Consider the following 14,517-nt stretch of genomic DNA (forward strand, 5'->3'; position numbering starts at 1 on the left):
AAGATCTCAGTAGGTGGCGGGGTGCAGACTTGCTTACTTGTGCGGCCTGTTGGTCTAGGGGTATGATTCCTGCTTTGGGTGCAGGAGGTCCCGGGTTCAAATCCCGGACAGGCCCTACTTTTCACTTTCGCGACAACCCAGCACTACGATAAACTTGCGAGTCTCTGAAAGTAAGCCATGCAGCAGGACAAACTGCATGTCGGGCCACCGGCCCATGAGACTCTCAGGTGCGCTTTATGGAAGGCAATCTACGTGGCAGGATTAAGCCGTCTCCGCTTACTTATATCTATACGTAAAGACTGGCACGTACAACGATTCTATTCGTTCCCCAGGAACTAGTACATCGCATGCAAGTTTGGTAAATGCATGCGCATGCAGCACCCAAAACGGTGAGATGTCTTTCCTGCGGGGAGGAACAGCTGAGGTCGTCTTCTCGCAGTTGAACCCCTTACGTCCCGTTATTAATCCTAGTAGCAAAAGCATAAGCATTTGGAGCGCTCCCCATTCACGTGTGGACTGCTATTAACATTTTGCATTTCATGATCCTAGTTAAATTTCTGCATATACAATTCCAACCACCGGCTCGTACACATTTCTAGAAACGATCGCAAAACACAGCGTCAGGTTCCACCGAGACTCGAACTCGGATCGCTGGATTCAAAGTCCAGAGTGCTAACCATTACACCATGGAACCGGATGCCTGTAGCGCTCTTAAATTCAGTGGTATCATGTAATTAAGCCCATAAGATGCGATGTCATTACACGTATGGTCCTCAGGAAGTGTTTGCGTGGCTAATGAAGCAACCAAGTAGGCTGGAAGTGGAAGGAGCACCTTCGAATGTAGCGAGAATTCTTGCCAGTATTCGTACATGAAGTGATGTCGAAGGATCAGGTAATCAAAATCGCGAAACAGCCACTTTCGTATGGCGGATGCTTTGTGCTGGAAGCAGCCTAGCTATGAAAACAGCTATGGACACAGAGTACTGTCGAAAACTGCGTGCTGACACAGAACGCTACGTAGTGGGCGGATTGTTCGTGACACGATAACATTTGCACTACACACGGTCGAAATACTGTCACACAACTCAAGCAGCTCTTTCAGCATTCACATACACTGGTGTTCAGCACAGCGCATGTCGTAGGTGTCAGATTAAGAAACCTCTTTGAGAATATGGTCCAGCTAGGATGCTGCAACTAGCAAGTGCGGCAAGATCTCAGTAGGTGGCGGGGTGCAGACTTGCTTACTTGTGCGGCCTGTTGGTCTAGGGGTATGATTCCTGCTTTGGGTGCAGGAGGTCCCGGGTTCAAATCCCGGACAGGCCCTACTTTTCACTTTCGCGACAACCCAGCACTACGATAAACTTGCGAGTCTCTGAAAGTAAGCCATGCAGCAGGACAAACTGCATGTCGGGCCACCGGCCCATGAGACTCTCAGGTGCGCTTTATGGAAGGCAATCTACGTGGCAGGATTAAGCCGTCTCCGCTTACTTATATCTATACGTAAAGACTGGCACGTACAACGATTCTATTCGTTCCCCAGGAACTAGTACATCGCATGCAAGTTTGGTAAATGCATGCGCATGCAGCACCCAAAACGGTGAGATGTCTTTCCTGCGGGGAGGAACAGCTGAGGTCGTCTTCTCGCAGTTGAACCCCTTACGTCCCGTTATTAATCCTAGTAGCAAAAGCATAAGCATTTGGAGCGCTCCCCATTCACGTGTGGACTGCTATTAACATTTTGCATTTCATGATCCTAGTTAAATCTCTGCATATACAATTCCAACCACCGGCTCGTACACATTTCTAGAAACGATCGCAAAACACAGCGTCAGGTTCCACCGAGACTCGAACTCGGATCGCTGGATTCAAAGTCCAGAGTGCTAACCATTACACCATGGAACCGGATGCCTGTATCGCTCTTAAATTCAGTGGTATCATGTAATTAAGCCCATAAGATGCGATGTCATTACACGTATGGTCCTCAGGAAGTGTTTGCGTGGCTAATGAAGCAACCAAGTAGGCTGGAAGTGGAAGGAGCACCTTCGAATGTAGCGAGAATTCTTGCCAGTATTCGTACATGAAGTGATGTCGAAGGATCAGGTAATCAAAATCGCGAAACAGCCACTTTCGTATGGCGGATGCTTTGTGCTGGAAGCAGCCTAGATATGAAAACAGCTATGGACACAGAGTACTGTCGAAAACTGCGTGCTGACACAGAACGCTACGTAGTGGGCGGATTGTTCGTGACACGATAACATTTGCACTACACACGGTCGAAATACTGTCACACAACTCAAGCAGCTCTTTCAGCATTCACATATACTGGTGTTCAGCACAGCGCATGTCGTAGGTGTCAGATTAAGAAACCTCTTTGAGAATATGGTCCAGCTAGGATGCTGCAACTAGCAAGTGCGGCAAGATCTCAGTAGGTGGCGGGGTGCAGACTTGCTTACTTGTGCGGCCTGTTGGTCTAGGGGTATGATTCCTGCTTTGGGTGCAGGAGGTTCCGGGGTTCAAATCCCGGACAGGCCCTACTTTTCACTTTCGCGACAACCCAGCACTACGATAAACTTGCGAGTCTCTGAAAGTAAGCCATGCAGCAGGACAAACTGCATGTCGGGCCACCGGCCCATGAGACTCTCAGGTGCGCTTTATGGAAGGCAATCTACGTGGCAGGATTAAGCCGTCTCCGCTTACTTATATCTATACGTAAAGACTGGCACGTACAACGATTCTATTCGTTCCCCCGGAACTAGTACATCGCATGCAAGTTTGGTAAATGCATGCGCATGCAGCACCCAAAACGGTGAGATGTCTTTCCTGCGGGGAGGGACAGCTGAGGTCGTCTTCTCGCAGTTGAACCCCTTACGTCCCGTTATTAATCCTAGTAGCAAAAGCATAAGCATTTGGAGCGCTCCCCATTCACGTGTGGACTGCTATTAACATTTTGCATTTCATGATCCTAGTTAAATTTCTGCATATACAATTCCAACCACCGGCTCGTACACATTTCTAGAAACGATCGCAAAACACAGCGTCAGGTTCCACCGAGACTCGAACTCGGATCGCTGGATTCAAAGTCCAGAGTGCTAACCATTACACCATGGAACCGGATGCCTGTAGCGCTCTTAAATTCAGTGGTATCATGTAATTAAGCCCATAAGATGCGATGTCTTTACACGTATGGTCCTCAGGAAGTGTTTGCGTGGCTAATGAAGCAACCAAGTAGGCTGAAAGTGGAAGGAGCACCTTCGAATGTAGCGAGAATTCTTGCCAGTATTCGTACATGAAGTGATGTCGAAGGATCAGGTAATCAAAATCGCGAAACAGCCACTTTCGTATGGCGGATGCTTTGTGCTGGAAGCAGCCTAGCTATGAAAACAGCTATGGAGACAGAGTACTGTCGAAAACTGCGTGCTGACACAGATCGCTACGTAGTGGGCGGATTGTTCGTGACACGATAACATTTGCACTACACACGGTCGAAATACTGTCACACAACTCAAGCAGCTCTTTCAGCATTCACATACACTGGTGTTCAGCACAGCGCATGTCGTAGGTGTCAGATTAAGAAACCTCTTTGAGAATATGGTCCAGCTAGGATGCTGCAACTAGCAAGTGCGGCAAGATCTCAGTAGGTGGCGGGGTGCAGACTTGCTTACTTGTGCGGCCTGTTGGTCTAGGGGTATGATTCCTGCTTTGGGTGCAGGAGGTCCCGGGTTCAAATCCCGGACAGGCCCTACTTTTCACTTTCGCGACAACCCAGCACTACGATAAACTTGCGAGTCTCTGAAAGTAAGCCATGCAGCAGGACAAACTGCATGTCGGGCCACCGGCCCATGAGACTCTCAGGTGCGCTTTATGGAAGGCAATCTACGTGGCAGGATTAAGCCGTCTCCGCTTACTTATATCTATACGTAAAGACTGGCACGTACAACGATTCTATTCGTTCCCCAGGAACTAGTACATCGCATGCAAGTTTGGTAAATGCATGCGCATGCAGCACCCAAAACGGTGAGATGTCTTTCCTGCGGGGAGGAACAGCTGAGGTCGTCTTCTCGCAGTTGAACCCCTTACGTCCCGTTATTAATCCTAGTAGCAAAAGCATAAGCATTTGGAGCGCTCCCCATTCACGTGTGGACTGCTATTAACATTTTGCATTTCATGATCCTAGTTAAATTTCTGCATATACAATTCCAACCACCGGCTCGTACACATTTCTAGAAACGATCGCAAAACACAGCGTCACGTTCCACCGAGACTCGAACTCGGATCGCTGGATTCAAAGTCCAGAGTGCTAACCATTACACCATGGAACCGGATGCCTGTAGCGCTCTTAAATTCAGTGGTATCATGTAATTAAGCCCATAAGATGCGATGTCATTACACGTATGGTCCTCAGGAAGTGTTTGCGTGGCTAATGAAGCAACCAAGTAGGCTGGAAGTGGAAGGAGCACCTTCGAATGTAGCGAGAATTCTTGCCAGTATTCGTACATGAAGTGATGTCGAAGGATCAGGTAATCAAAATCGCGAAACAGCCACTTTCGTATGGCGGATGCTTTGTGCTGGAAGCAGCCTAGCTATGAAAACAGCTATGGACACAGAGTACTGTCGAAAACTGCGTGCTGACACAGAACGCTACGTAGTGGGCGGATTGTTCGTGACACGATAACATTTGCACTACACACGGTCGAAATACTGTCACACAACTCAAGCAGCTCTTTCAGCATTCACATACACTGGTGTTCAGCACAGCGCATGTCGTAGGTGTCAGATTAAGAAACCTCTTTGAGAATATGGTCCAGCTAGGATGCTGCAACTAGCAAGTGCGGCAAGATCTCAGTAGGTGGCGGGGTGCAGACTTGCTTACTTGTGCGGCCTGTTGGTCTAGGGGTATGATTCCTGCTTTGGGTGCAGGAGGTCCCGGGTTCAAATCCCGGACAGGCCCTACTTTTCACTTTCGCGACAACCCAGCACTACGATAAACTTGCGAGTCTCTGAAAGTAAGCCATGCAGCAGGACAAACTGCATGTCGGGCCACCGGCCCATGAGACTCTCAGGTGCGCTTTATGGAAGGCAATCTACGTGGCAGGATTAAGCCGTCTCCGCTTACTTATATCTATACGTAAAGACTGGCACGTACAACGATTCTATTCGTTCCCCAGGAACTAGTACATCGCATGCAAGTTTGGTAAATGCATGCGCATGCAGCACCCAAAACGGTGAGATGTCTTTCCTGCGGGGAGGAACAGCTGAGGTCGTCTTCTCGCAGTTGAACCCCTTACGTCCCGTTATTAATCCTAGTAGCAAAAGCATAAGCATTTGGAGCGCTCCCCATTCACGTGTGGACTGCTATTAACATTTTGCATTTCATGATCCTAGTTAAATTTCTGCATATACAATTCCAACCACCGGCTCGTACACATTTCTAGAAAGGATCGCAAAACACAGCGTCACGTTCCACCGAGACTCGAACTCGGATCGCTGGATTCAAAGTCCAGAGTGCTAACCATTACACCATGGAACCGGATGCCTGTAGCGCTCTTAAATTCAGTGGTATCATGTAATTAAGCCCATAAGATGCGATGTCATTACACGTATGGTCCTCAGGAAGTGTTTGCGTGGCTAATGAAGCAACCAAGTAGGCTGAAAGTGGAAGGAGCACCTTCGAATGTAGCGAGAATTCTTGCCAGTATTCGTACATGAAGTGATGTCGAAGGATCAGGTAATCAAAATCGCGAAACAGCCACTTTCGTATGGCGGATTCTTTGTGCTGGAAGCAGCCTAGCTATGAAAACAGCTATGGACACAGAGTACTGTCGAAAACTGCGTACTGACACAGAACGCTACGTAGTGGGCGGATTGTTCGTGACACGATAACATTTGCACTACACACGGTCGAAATACTGCCACACAACTCAAGCAGCTCTTTCAGCATTCACATACACTGGTGTTCAGCACAGCGCATGTCGTAGGTGTCAGATTAAGAAACCTCTTTGAGAATATGGTCCAGCTAGGATGCTGCAACTAGCAAGTGCGGCAAGATCTCAGTAGGTGGCGGGGTGCAGACTTGCTTACTTGTGCGGCCTGTTGGTCTAGGGGTATGATTCCTGCTTTGGGTGCAGGAGGTCCCGGGTTCAAATCCCGGACAGGCCCTACTTTTCACTTTCGCGACAACCCAGCACTACGATAAACTTGCGAGTCTCTGAAAGTAAGCCATGCAGCAGGACAAACTGCATGTCGGGCCACCGGCCCATGAGACTCTCAGGTGCGCTTTATGGAAGGCAATCTACGTGGCAGGATTAAGCCGTCTCCGCTTACTTATATCTATACGTAAAGACTGGCACGTACAACGATTCTATTCGTTCCCCAGGAACTAGTACATCGCATGCAAGTTTGGTAAATGCATGCGCATGCAGCACCCAAAACGGTGAGATGTCTTTCCTGCGGGGAGGAACAGCTGAGGTCGTCTTCTCGCAGTTGAACCCCTTACGTCCCGTTATTAATCCTAGTAGCAAAAGCATAAGCATTTGGAGCGCTCCCCATTCACGTGTGGACTGCTATTAACATTTTGCATTTCATGATCCTAGTTAAATTTCTGCATATACAATTCCAACCACCGGCTCGTACACATTTCTAGAAACGATCGCAAAACACAGCGTCAGGTTCCACCGAGACTCGAACTCGGATCGCTGGATTCAAAGTCCAGAGTGCTAACAATTACACCATGGAACCGGATGCCTGTAGCGCTCTTAAATTCAGTGGTATCATGTAATTAAGCCCATAAGATGCGATGTCATTACACGTATGGTCCTCAGGAAGTGTTTGCGTGGCTAATGAAGCAACCAAGTAGGCTGGAAGTGGAAGGAGCACCTTCGAATGTAGCGAGAATTCTTGCCAGTATTCGTACATGAAGTGATGTCGAAGGATCAGGTAATCAAAATCGCGAAACAGCCACTTTCGTATGGCGGATGCTTTGTGCTGGAAGCAGCCTAGCTATGAAAACAGCTATGGACACAGAGTACTGTCGAAAACTGCGTGCTGACACAGAACGCTACGTAGTGGGCGGATTGTTCGTGACACGATAACATTTGCACTACACACGGTCGAAATACTGTCACACAACTCAAGCAGCTCTTTCAGCATTCACATACACTGGTGTTCAGCACAGCGCATGTCGTAGGTGTCAGATTAAGAAACCTCTTTGAGAATATGGTCCAGCTAGGATGCTGCAACTAGCAAGTGCGGCAAGATCTCAGTAGGTGGCGGGGTGCAGACTTGCTTACTTGTGCGGCCTGTTGGTCTAGGGGTATGATTCCTGCTTTGGGTGCAGGAGGTCCCGGGTTCAAATCCCGGACAGGCCCTACTTTTCACTTTCGCGACAACCCAGCACTACGATAAACTTGCGAGTCTCTGAAAGTAAGCCATGCAGCAGGACAAACTGCATGTCGGGCCACCGGCCCATGAGACTCTCAGGTGCGCTTTATGGAAGGCAATCTACGTGGCAGGATTAAGCCGTCTCCGCTTACTTATATCTATACGTAAAGACTGGCACGTACAACGATTCTATTCGTTCCCCAGGAACTAGTACATCGCATGCAAGTTTGGTAAATGCATGCGCATGCAGCACCCAAAACGGTGAGATGTCTTTCCTGCGGGGAGGAACAGCTGAGGTCGTCTTCTCGCAGTTGAACCCCTTACGTCCCGTTATTAATCCTAGTAGCAAAAGCATAAGCATTTGGAGCGCTCCCCATTCACGTGTGGACTGCTATTAACATTTTGCATTTCATGATCCTAGTTAAATTTCTGCATATACAATTCCAACCACCGGCTCGTACACATTTCTAGAAAGGATCGCAAAACACAGCGTCACGTTCCACCGAGACTCGAACTCGGATCGCTGGATTCAAAGTCCAGAGTGCTAACCATTACACCATGGAACCGGATGCCTGTAGCGCTCTTAAATTCAGTGGTATCATGTAATTAAGCCCATAAGATGCGATGTCATTACACGTATGGTCCTCAGGAAGTGTTTGCGTGGCTAATGAAGCAACCAAGTAGGCTGAAAGTGGAAGGAGCACCTTCGAATGTAGCGAGAATTCTTGCCAGTATTCGTACATGAAGTGATGTCGAAGGATCAGGTAATCAAAATCGCGAAACAGCCACTTTCGTATGGCGGATTCTTTGTGCTGGAAGCAGCCTAGCTATGAAAACAGCTATGGACACAGAGTACTGTCGAAAACTGCGTACTGACACAGAACGCTACGTAGTGGGCGGATTGTTCGTGACACGATAACATTTGCACTACACACGGTCGAAATACTGCCACACAACTCAAGCAGCTCTTTCAGCATTCACATACACTGGTGTTCAGCACAGCGCATGTCGTAGGTGTCAGATTAAGAAACCTCTTTGAGAATATGGTCCAGCTAGGATGCTGCAACTAGCAAGTGCGGCAAGATCTCAGTAGGTGGCGGGGTGCAGACTTGCTTACTTGTGCGGCCTGTTGGTCTAGGGGTATGATTCCTGCTTTGGGTGCAGGAGGTCCCGGGTTCAAATCCCGGACAGGCCCTACTTTTCACTTTCGCGACAACCCAGCACTACGATAAACTTGCGAGTCTCTGAAAGTAAGCCATGCAGCAGGACAAACTGCATGTCGGGCCACCGGCCCATGAGACTCTCAGGTGCGCTTTATGGAAGGCAATCTACGTGGCAGGATTAAGCCGTCTCCGCTTACTTATATCTATACGTAAAGACTGGCACGTACAACGATTCTATTCGTTCCCCAGGAACTAGTACATCGCATGCAAGTTTGGTAAATGCATGCGCATGCAGCACCCAAAACGGTGAGATGTCTTTCCTGCGGGGAGGAACAGCTGAGGTCGTCTTCTCGCAGTTGAACCCCTTACGTCCCGTTATTAATCCTAGTAGCAAAAGCATAAGCATTTGGAGCGCTCCCCATTCACGTGTGGACTGCTATTAACATTTTGCATTTCATGATCCTAGTTAAATTTCTGCATATACAATTCCAACCACCGGCTCGTACACATTTCTAGAAACGATCGCAAAACACAGCGTCAGGTTCCACCGAGACTCGAACTCGGATCGCTGGATTCAAAGTCCAGAGTGCTAACCATTACACCATGGAACCGGATGCCTGTAGCGCTCTTAAATTCAGTGGTATCATGTAATTAAGCCCATAAGATGCGATGTCATTACACGTATGGTCCTCAGGAAGTGTTTGAGTGGCTAATGAAGCAACCAAGTAGGCTGGAAGTGGAAGGAGCACCTTCGAATGTAGCGAGAATTCTTGCCAGTATTCGTACATGAAGTGATGTCGAAGGATCAGGTAATCAAAATCGCGAAACAGCCACTTTCGTATGGCGGATGCTTTGTGCTGGAAGCAGCCTAGCTATGAAAACAGCTATGGACACAGAGTACTGTCGAAAACTGCGTGCTGACACAGAACGCTACGTAGTGGGCGGATTGTTCGTGACACGATAACATTTGCACTACACACGGTCGAAATACTGTCACACAACTCAAGCAGCTCTTTCAGCATTCACATACACTGGTGTTCAGCACAGCGCATGTCGTAGGTGTCAGATTAAGAAACCTCTTTGAGAATATGGTCCAGCTAGGATGCTGCAACTAGCAAGTGCGGCAAGATCTCAGTAGGTGGCGGGGTGCAGACTTGCTTACTTGTGCGGCCTGTTGGTCTAGGGGTATGATTCCTGCTTTGGGTGCAGGAGGTCCCGGGTTCAAATCCCGGACAGGCCCTACTTTTCACTTTCGCGACAACCCAGCACTACGATAAACTTGCGAGTCTCTGAAAGTAAGCCATGCAGCAGGACAAACTGCATGTCGGGCCACCGGCCCATGAGACTCTCAGGTGCGCTTTATGGAAGGCAATCTACGTGGCAGGATTAAGCCGTCTCCGCTTACTTATATCTATACGTAAAGACTGGCACGTACAACGATTCTATTCGTTCCCCAGGAACTAGTACATCGCATGCAAGTTTGGTAAATGCATGCGCATGCAGCACCCAAAACGGTGAGATGTCTTTCCTGCGGGGAGGAACAGCTGAGGTCGTCTTCTCGCAGTTGAACCCCTTACGTCCCGTTATTAATCCTAGTAGCAAAAGCATAAGCATTTGGAGCGCTCCCCATTCACGTGTGGACTGCTATTAACATTTTGCATTTCATGATCCTAGTTAAATTTCTGCATATACAATTCCAACCACCGGCTCGTACACATTTCTAGAAACGATCGCAAAACACAGCGTCACGTTCCACCGAGACTCGAACTCGGATCGCTGGATTCAAAGTCCAGAGTGCTAACCATTACACCATGGAACCGGATGCCTGTAGCGCTCTTAAATTCAGTGGTATCATGTAATTAAGCCCATAAGATGCGATGTCATTACACGTATGGTCCTCAGGAAGTGTTTGCGTGGCTAATGAAGCAACCAAGTAGGCTGGAAGTGGAAGGAGCACCTTCGAATGTAGCGAGAATTCTTGCCAGTATTCGTACATGAAGTGATGTCGAAGGATCAGGTAATCAAAATCGCGAAACAGCCACTTTCGTATGGCGGATGCTTTGTGCTGGAAGCAGCCTAGCTATGAAAACAGCTATGGACACAGAGTACTGTCGAAAACTGCGTGCTGACACAGAACGCTACGTAGTGGGCGGATTGTTCGTGACACGATAACATTTGCACTACACACGGTCGAAATACTGTCACACAACTCAAGCAGCTCTTTCAGCATTCACATACACTGGTGTTCAGCACAGCGCATGTCGTAGGTGTCAGATTAAGAAACCTCTTTGAGAATATGGTCCAGCTAGGATGCTGCAACTAGCAAGTGCGGCAAGATCTCAGTAGGTGGCGGGGTGCAGACTTGCTTACTTGTGCGGCCTGTTGGTCTAGGGGTATGATTCCTGCTTTGGGTGCAGGAGGTCCCGGGTTCAAATCCCGGACAGGCCCTACTTTTCACTTTCGCGACAACCCAGCACTACGATAAACTTGCGAGTCTCTGAAAGTAAGCCATGCAGCAGGACAAACTGCATGTCGGGCCACCGGCCCATGAGACTCTCAGGTGCGCTTTATGGAAGGCAATCTACGTGGCAGGATTAAGCCGTCTCCGCTTACTTATATCTATACGTAAAGACTGGCACGTACAACGATTCTATTCGTTCCCCAGGAACTAGTACATCGCATGCAAGTTTGGTAAATGCATGCGCATGCAGCACCCAAAACGGTGAGATGTCTTTCCTGCGGGGAGGAACAGCTGAGGTCGTCTTCTCGCAGTTGAACCCCTTACGTCCCGTTATTAATCCTAGTAGCAAAAGCATAAGCATTTGGAGCGCTCCCCATTCACGTGTGGACTGCTATTAACATTTTGCATTTCATGATCCTAGTTAAATTTCTGCATATACAATTCCAACCACCGGCTCGTACACATTTCTAGAAACGATCGCAAAACACAGCGTCACGTTCCACCGAGACTCGAACTCGGATCGCTGGATTCAAAGTCCAGAGTGCTAACCATTACACCATGGAACCGGATGCCTGTAGCGCTCTTAAATTCAGTGGTATCATGTAATTAAGCCCATAAGATGCGATGTCATTACACGTATGGTCCTCAGGAAGTGTTTGCGTGGCTAATGAAGCAACCAAGTAGGCTGGAAGTGGAAGGAGCACCTTCGAATGTAGCGAGAATTCTTGCCAGTATTCGTACATGAAGTGATGTCGAAGGATCAGGTAATCAAAATCGCGAAACAGCCACTTTCGTATGGCGGATGCTTTGTGCTGGAAGCAGCCTAGCTATGAAAACAGCTATGGACACAGAGTACTGTCGAAAACTGCGTGCTGACACAGAACGCTACGTAGTGGGCGGATTGTTCGTGACACGATAACATTTGCACTACACACGGTCGAAATACTGTCACACAACTCAAGCAGCTCTTTCAGCATTCACATACACTGGTGTTCAGCACAGCGCATGTCGTAGGTGTCAGATTAAGAAACCTCTTTGAGAATATGGTCCAGCTAGGATGCTGCAACTAGCAAGTGCGGCAAGATCTCAGTAGGTGGCGGGGTGCAGGCTTGCTTACTTGTGCGGCCTGTTGGTCTAGGGGTATGATTCCTGCTTTGGGTGCAGGAGGTCCCGGGTTCAAATCCCGGACAGGCCCTACTTTTCACTTTCGCGACAACCCAGCACTACGATAAACTTGCGAGTCTCTGAAAGTAAGCCATGCAGCAGGACAAACTGCATGTCGGGCCACCGGCCCATGAGACTCTCAGGTGCGCTTTATGGAAGGCAATCTACGTGGCAGGATTAAGCCGTCTCCGCTTACTTATATCTATACGTAAAGACTGGCACGTACAACGATTCTATTCGTTCCCCAGGAACTAGTACATCGCATGCAAGTTTGGTAAATGCATGCGCATGCAGCACCCAAAACGGTGAGATGTCTTTCCTGCTGGGAGGAACAGCTGAGGTCGTCTTCTCGCAGTTGAACCCCTTACGTCCCGTTATTAATCCTAGTAGCAAAAGCATAAGCATTTGGAGCGCTCCCCATTCACGTGTGGACTGCTATTAACATTTTGCATTTCATGATCCTAGTTAAATTTCTGCATATACAATTCCAACCACCGGCTCGTACACATTTCTAGAAACGATCGCAAAACACAGCGTCACGTTCCACCGAGACTCGAACTCGGATCGCTGGATTCAAAGTCCAGAGTGCTAACCATTACACCATGGAACTGGATGCCTGTAGCGCTCTTAAATTCAGTGGTATCATGTAATTAAGCCCATAAGATGCGATGTCATTACACGTATGGTCCTCAGGAAGTGTTTGCGTGGCTAATGAAGCAACCAAGTAGGCTGGAAGTGGAAGGAGCACCTTCGAATGTAGCGAGAATTCTTGCCAGTATTCGTACATGAAGTGATGTCGAAGGATCAGGTAATCAAAATCGCGAAACAGCCACTTTCGTATGGCGGATGCTTTGTGCTGGAAGCAGCCTAGCTATGAAAACAGCTATGGACACAGAGTACTGTCGAAAACTGCGTGCTGACACAGAACGCTACGTAGTGGGCGGATTGTTCGTGACACGATAACATTTGCACTACACACGGTCGAAATACTGCCACACAACTCAAGCAGCTCTTTCAGCATTCACATACACTGGTGTTCAGCACAGCGCATGTCGTAGGTGTCAGATTAAGAAACCTCTTTGAGAATATGGTCCAGCTAGGATGCTGCAACTAGCAAGTGCGGCAAGATCTCAGTAGGTGGCGGGGTGCAGACTTGCTTACTTGTGCGGCCTGTTGGTCTAGGGGTATGATTCCTGCTTTGGGTGCAGGAGGTCCCGGGTTCAAATCCCGGACAGGCCCTACTTTTCACTTTCGCGACAACCCAGCACTACGATAAACTTGCGAGTCTCTGAAAGTAAGCCATGCAGCAGGACAAACTGCATGTCGGGCCACCGGCCCATGAGACTCTCAGGTGCGCTTTATGGAAGGCAATCTACGTGGCAGGATTAAGCCGTCTCCGCTTACTTATATCTATACGTAAAGACTGGCACGTACAACGATTCTATTCGTTCCCCAGGAACTAGTACATCGCATGCAAGTTTGGTAAATGCATGCGCATGCAGCACCCAAAACGGTGAGATGTCTTTCCTGCGGGGAGGAACAGCTGAGGTCGTCTTCTCGCAGTTGAACCCCTTACGTCCCGTTATTAATCCTAGTAGCAAAAGCATAAGCATTTGGAGCGCTCCCCATTCACGTGTGGACTGCTATTAACATTTTGCATTTCATGATCCTAGTTAAATTTCTGCATATACAATTCCAACCACCGGCTCGTACACATTTCTAGAAAGGATCGCAAAACACAGCGTCACGTTCCACCGAGACTCGAACTCGGATCGCTGGATTCAAAGTCCAGAGTGCTAACCATTACACCATGGAACTGGATGCCTGTAGCGCTCTTAAATTCAGTGGTATCATGTAATTAAGCCCATAAGATGCGATGTCATTACACGTATGGTCCTCAGGAAGTGTTTGCGTGGCTAATGAAGCAACCAAGTAGGCTGGAAGTGGAAGGAGCACCTTCGAATGTAGCGAGAATTCTTGCCAGTATTCGTACATGAAGTGATGTCGAAGGATCAGGTAATCAAAATCGCGAAACAGCCACTTTCGTATGGCGGATGCTTTGTGCTGGAAGCAGCCTAGCTATGAAAACAGCTATGGACACAGAGTACTGTCGAAAACTGCGTGCTGACACAGAACGCTACGTAGTGGGCGGATTGTTCGTGACACGATAACATTTGCACTACACACGGTCGAAATACTGTCACACAACTCAAGCAGCTCTTTCAGCATTCACATACACTGGTGTTCAGCACAGCGCATGTCGTAGGTGTCAGATTAAGAAACCTCTTTGAGAATATGGTCCAGCTAGGATGCTGCAACTAGCAAGTGCGGCAAGATCTCAGTAGGTGGCGG

The 14,517-nt window shown here is 48.4% G+C and overlaps 24 non-coding genes across 24 annotated transcripts; 12 read left to right on the forward strand and 12 right to left on the reverse strand.

Annotated features, from left to right (window-relative positions):
- Nucleotides 1–43: 43 nt before the first annotated feature.
- On the forward strand, nucleotides 44–115 carry Trnap-ugg. Its single transcript has one exon. It is a non-coding gene; the product is annotated as a tRNA-Pro (tRNA).
- Nucleotides 116–622: 507 nt separating this feature from the next.
- On the reverse strand, nucleotides 623–694 carry Trnaq-uug. The gene has a single exon. It is a non-coding gene; the product is annotated as a tRNA-Gln (tRNA).
- Nucleotides 695–1,251: 557 nt separating this feature from the next.
- On the forward strand, nucleotides 1,252–1,323 carry Trnap-ugg. Its single transcript has one exon. It is a non-coding gene; the product is annotated as a tRNA-Pro (tRNA).
- Nucleotides 1,324–1,830: 507 nt separating this feature from the next.
- Nucleotides 1,831–1,902, reverse strand: Trnaq-uug. The gene has a single exon. It is a non-coding gene; the product is annotated as a tRNA-Gln (tRNA).
- A 557-nt stretch (nucleotides 1,903–2,459) lies between these two features.
- On the forward strand, nucleotides 2,460–2,532 carry Trnap-ugg. The gene has a single exon. It is a non-coding gene; the product is annotated as a tRNA-Pro (tRNA).
- A 507-nt stretch (nucleotides 2,533–3,039) lies between these two features.
- On the reverse strand, nucleotides 3,040–3,111 carry Trnaq-uug. The gene has a single exon. It is a non-coding gene; the product is annotated as a tRNA-Gln (tRNA).
- Nucleotides 3,112–3,668: 557 nt separating this feature from the next.
- Trnap-ugg lies at nucleotides 3,669–3,740 on the forward strand. The gene has a single exon. It is a non-coding gene; the product is annotated as a tRNA-Pro (tRNA).
- Nucleotides 3,741–4,243: 503 nt separating this feature from the next.
- Nucleotides 4,244–4,319, reverse strand: Trnaq-uug. Its single transcript has one exon. It is a non-coding gene; the product is annotated as a tRNA-Gln (tRNA).
- Nucleotides 4,320–4,876: 557 nt separating this feature from the next.
- On the forward strand, nucleotides 4,877–4,948 carry Trnap-ugg. Its single transcript has one exon. It is a non-coding gene; the product is annotated as a tRNA-Pro (tRNA).
- Nucleotides 4,949–5,451: 503 nt separating this feature from the next.
- Trnaq-uug lies at nucleotides 5,452–5,527 on the reverse strand. The gene has a single exon. It is a non-coding gene; the product is annotated as a tRNA-Gln (tRNA).
- Nucleotides 5,528–6,084: 557 nt separating this feature from the next.
- Nucleotides 6,085–6,156, forward strand: Trnap-ugg. Its single transcript has one exon. It is a non-coding gene; the product is annotated as a tRNA-Pro (tRNA).
- Nucleotides 6,157–6,663: 507 nt separating this feature from the next.
- Nucleotides 6,664–6,735, reverse strand: Trnaq-uug. The gene has a single exon. It is a non-coding gene; the product is annotated as a tRNA-Gln (tRNA).
- Nucleotides 6,736–7,292: 557 nt separating this feature from the next.
- Trnap-ugg lies at nucleotides 7,293–7,364 on the forward strand. The gene has a single exon. It is a non-coding gene; the product is annotated as a tRNA-Pro (tRNA).
- A 503-nt stretch (nucleotides 7,365–7,867) lies between these two features.
- Trnaq-uug lies at nucleotides 7,868–7,943 on the reverse strand. The gene has a single exon. It is a non-coding gene; the product is annotated as a tRNA-Gln (tRNA).
- A 557-nt stretch (nucleotides 7,944–8,500) lies between these two features.
- Trnap-ugg lies at nucleotides 8,501–8,572 on the forward strand. The gene has a single exon. It is a non-coding gene; the product is annotated as a tRNA-Pro (tRNA).
- A 507-nt stretch (nucleotides 8,573–9,079) lies between these two features.
- On the reverse strand, nucleotides 9,080–9,151 carry Trnaq-uug. The gene has a single exon. It is a non-coding gene; the product is annotated as a tRNA-Gln (tRNA).
- A 557-nt stretch (nucleotides 9,152–9,708) lies between these two features.
- Trnap-ugg lies at nucleotides 9,709–9,780 on the forward strand. Its single transcript has one exon. It is a non-coding gene; the product is annotated as a tRNA-Pro (tRNA).
- A 503-nt stretch (nucleotides 9,781–10,283) lies between these two features.
- Trnaq-uug lies at nucleotides 10,284–10,359 on the reverse strand. Its single transcript has one exon. It is a non-coding gene; the product is annotated as a tRNA-Gln (tRNA).
- Nucleotides 10,360–10,916: 557 nt separating this feature from the next.
- On the forward strand, nucleotides 10,917–10,988 carry Trnap-ugg. Its single transcript has one exon. It is a non-coding gene; the product is annotated as a tRNA-Pro (tRNA).
- A 503-nt stretch (nucleotides 10,989–11,491) lies between these two features.
- Nucleotides 11,492–11,567, reverse strand: Trnaq-uug. Its single transcript has one exon. It is a non-coding gene; the product is annotated as a tRNA-Gln (tRNA).
- A 557-nt stretch (nucleotides 11,568–12,124) lies between these two features.
- On the forward strand, nucleotides 12,125–12,196 carry Trnap-ugg. Its single transcript has one exon. It is a non-coding gene; the product is annotated as a tRNA-Pro (tRNA).
- A 507-nt stretch (nucleotides 12,197–12,703) lies between these two features.
- Trnaq-uug lies at nucleotides 12,704–12,775 on the reverse strand. Its single transcript has one exon. It is a non-coding gene; the product is annotated as a tRNA-Gln (tRNA).
- A 557-nt stretch (nucleotides 12,776–13,332) lies between these two features.
- Trnap-ugg lies at nucleotides 13,333–13,404 on the forward strand. The gene has a single exon. It is a non-coding gene; the product is annotated as a tRNA-Pro (tRNA).
- A 507-nt stretch (nucleotides 13,405–13,911) lies between these two features.
- Trnaq-uug lies at nucleotides 13,912–13,983 on the reverse strand. The gene has a single exon. It is a non-coding gene; the product is annotated as a tRNA-Gln (tRNA).
- Between the last annotated feature and the right edge of the window lie 534 nt (nucleotides 13,984–14,517).

The sequence above is a fragment of the Schistocerca piceifrons genome, chromosome 2 (genome assembly GCF_021461385.2).
Source record: "Schistocerca piceifrons isolate TAMUIC-IGC-003096 chromosome 2, iqSchPice1.1, whole genome shotgun sequence".
Lineage (NCBI taxonomy): Eukaryota > Metazoa > Arthropoda > Insecta > Orthoptera > Acrididae > Schistocerca > Schistocerca piceifrons.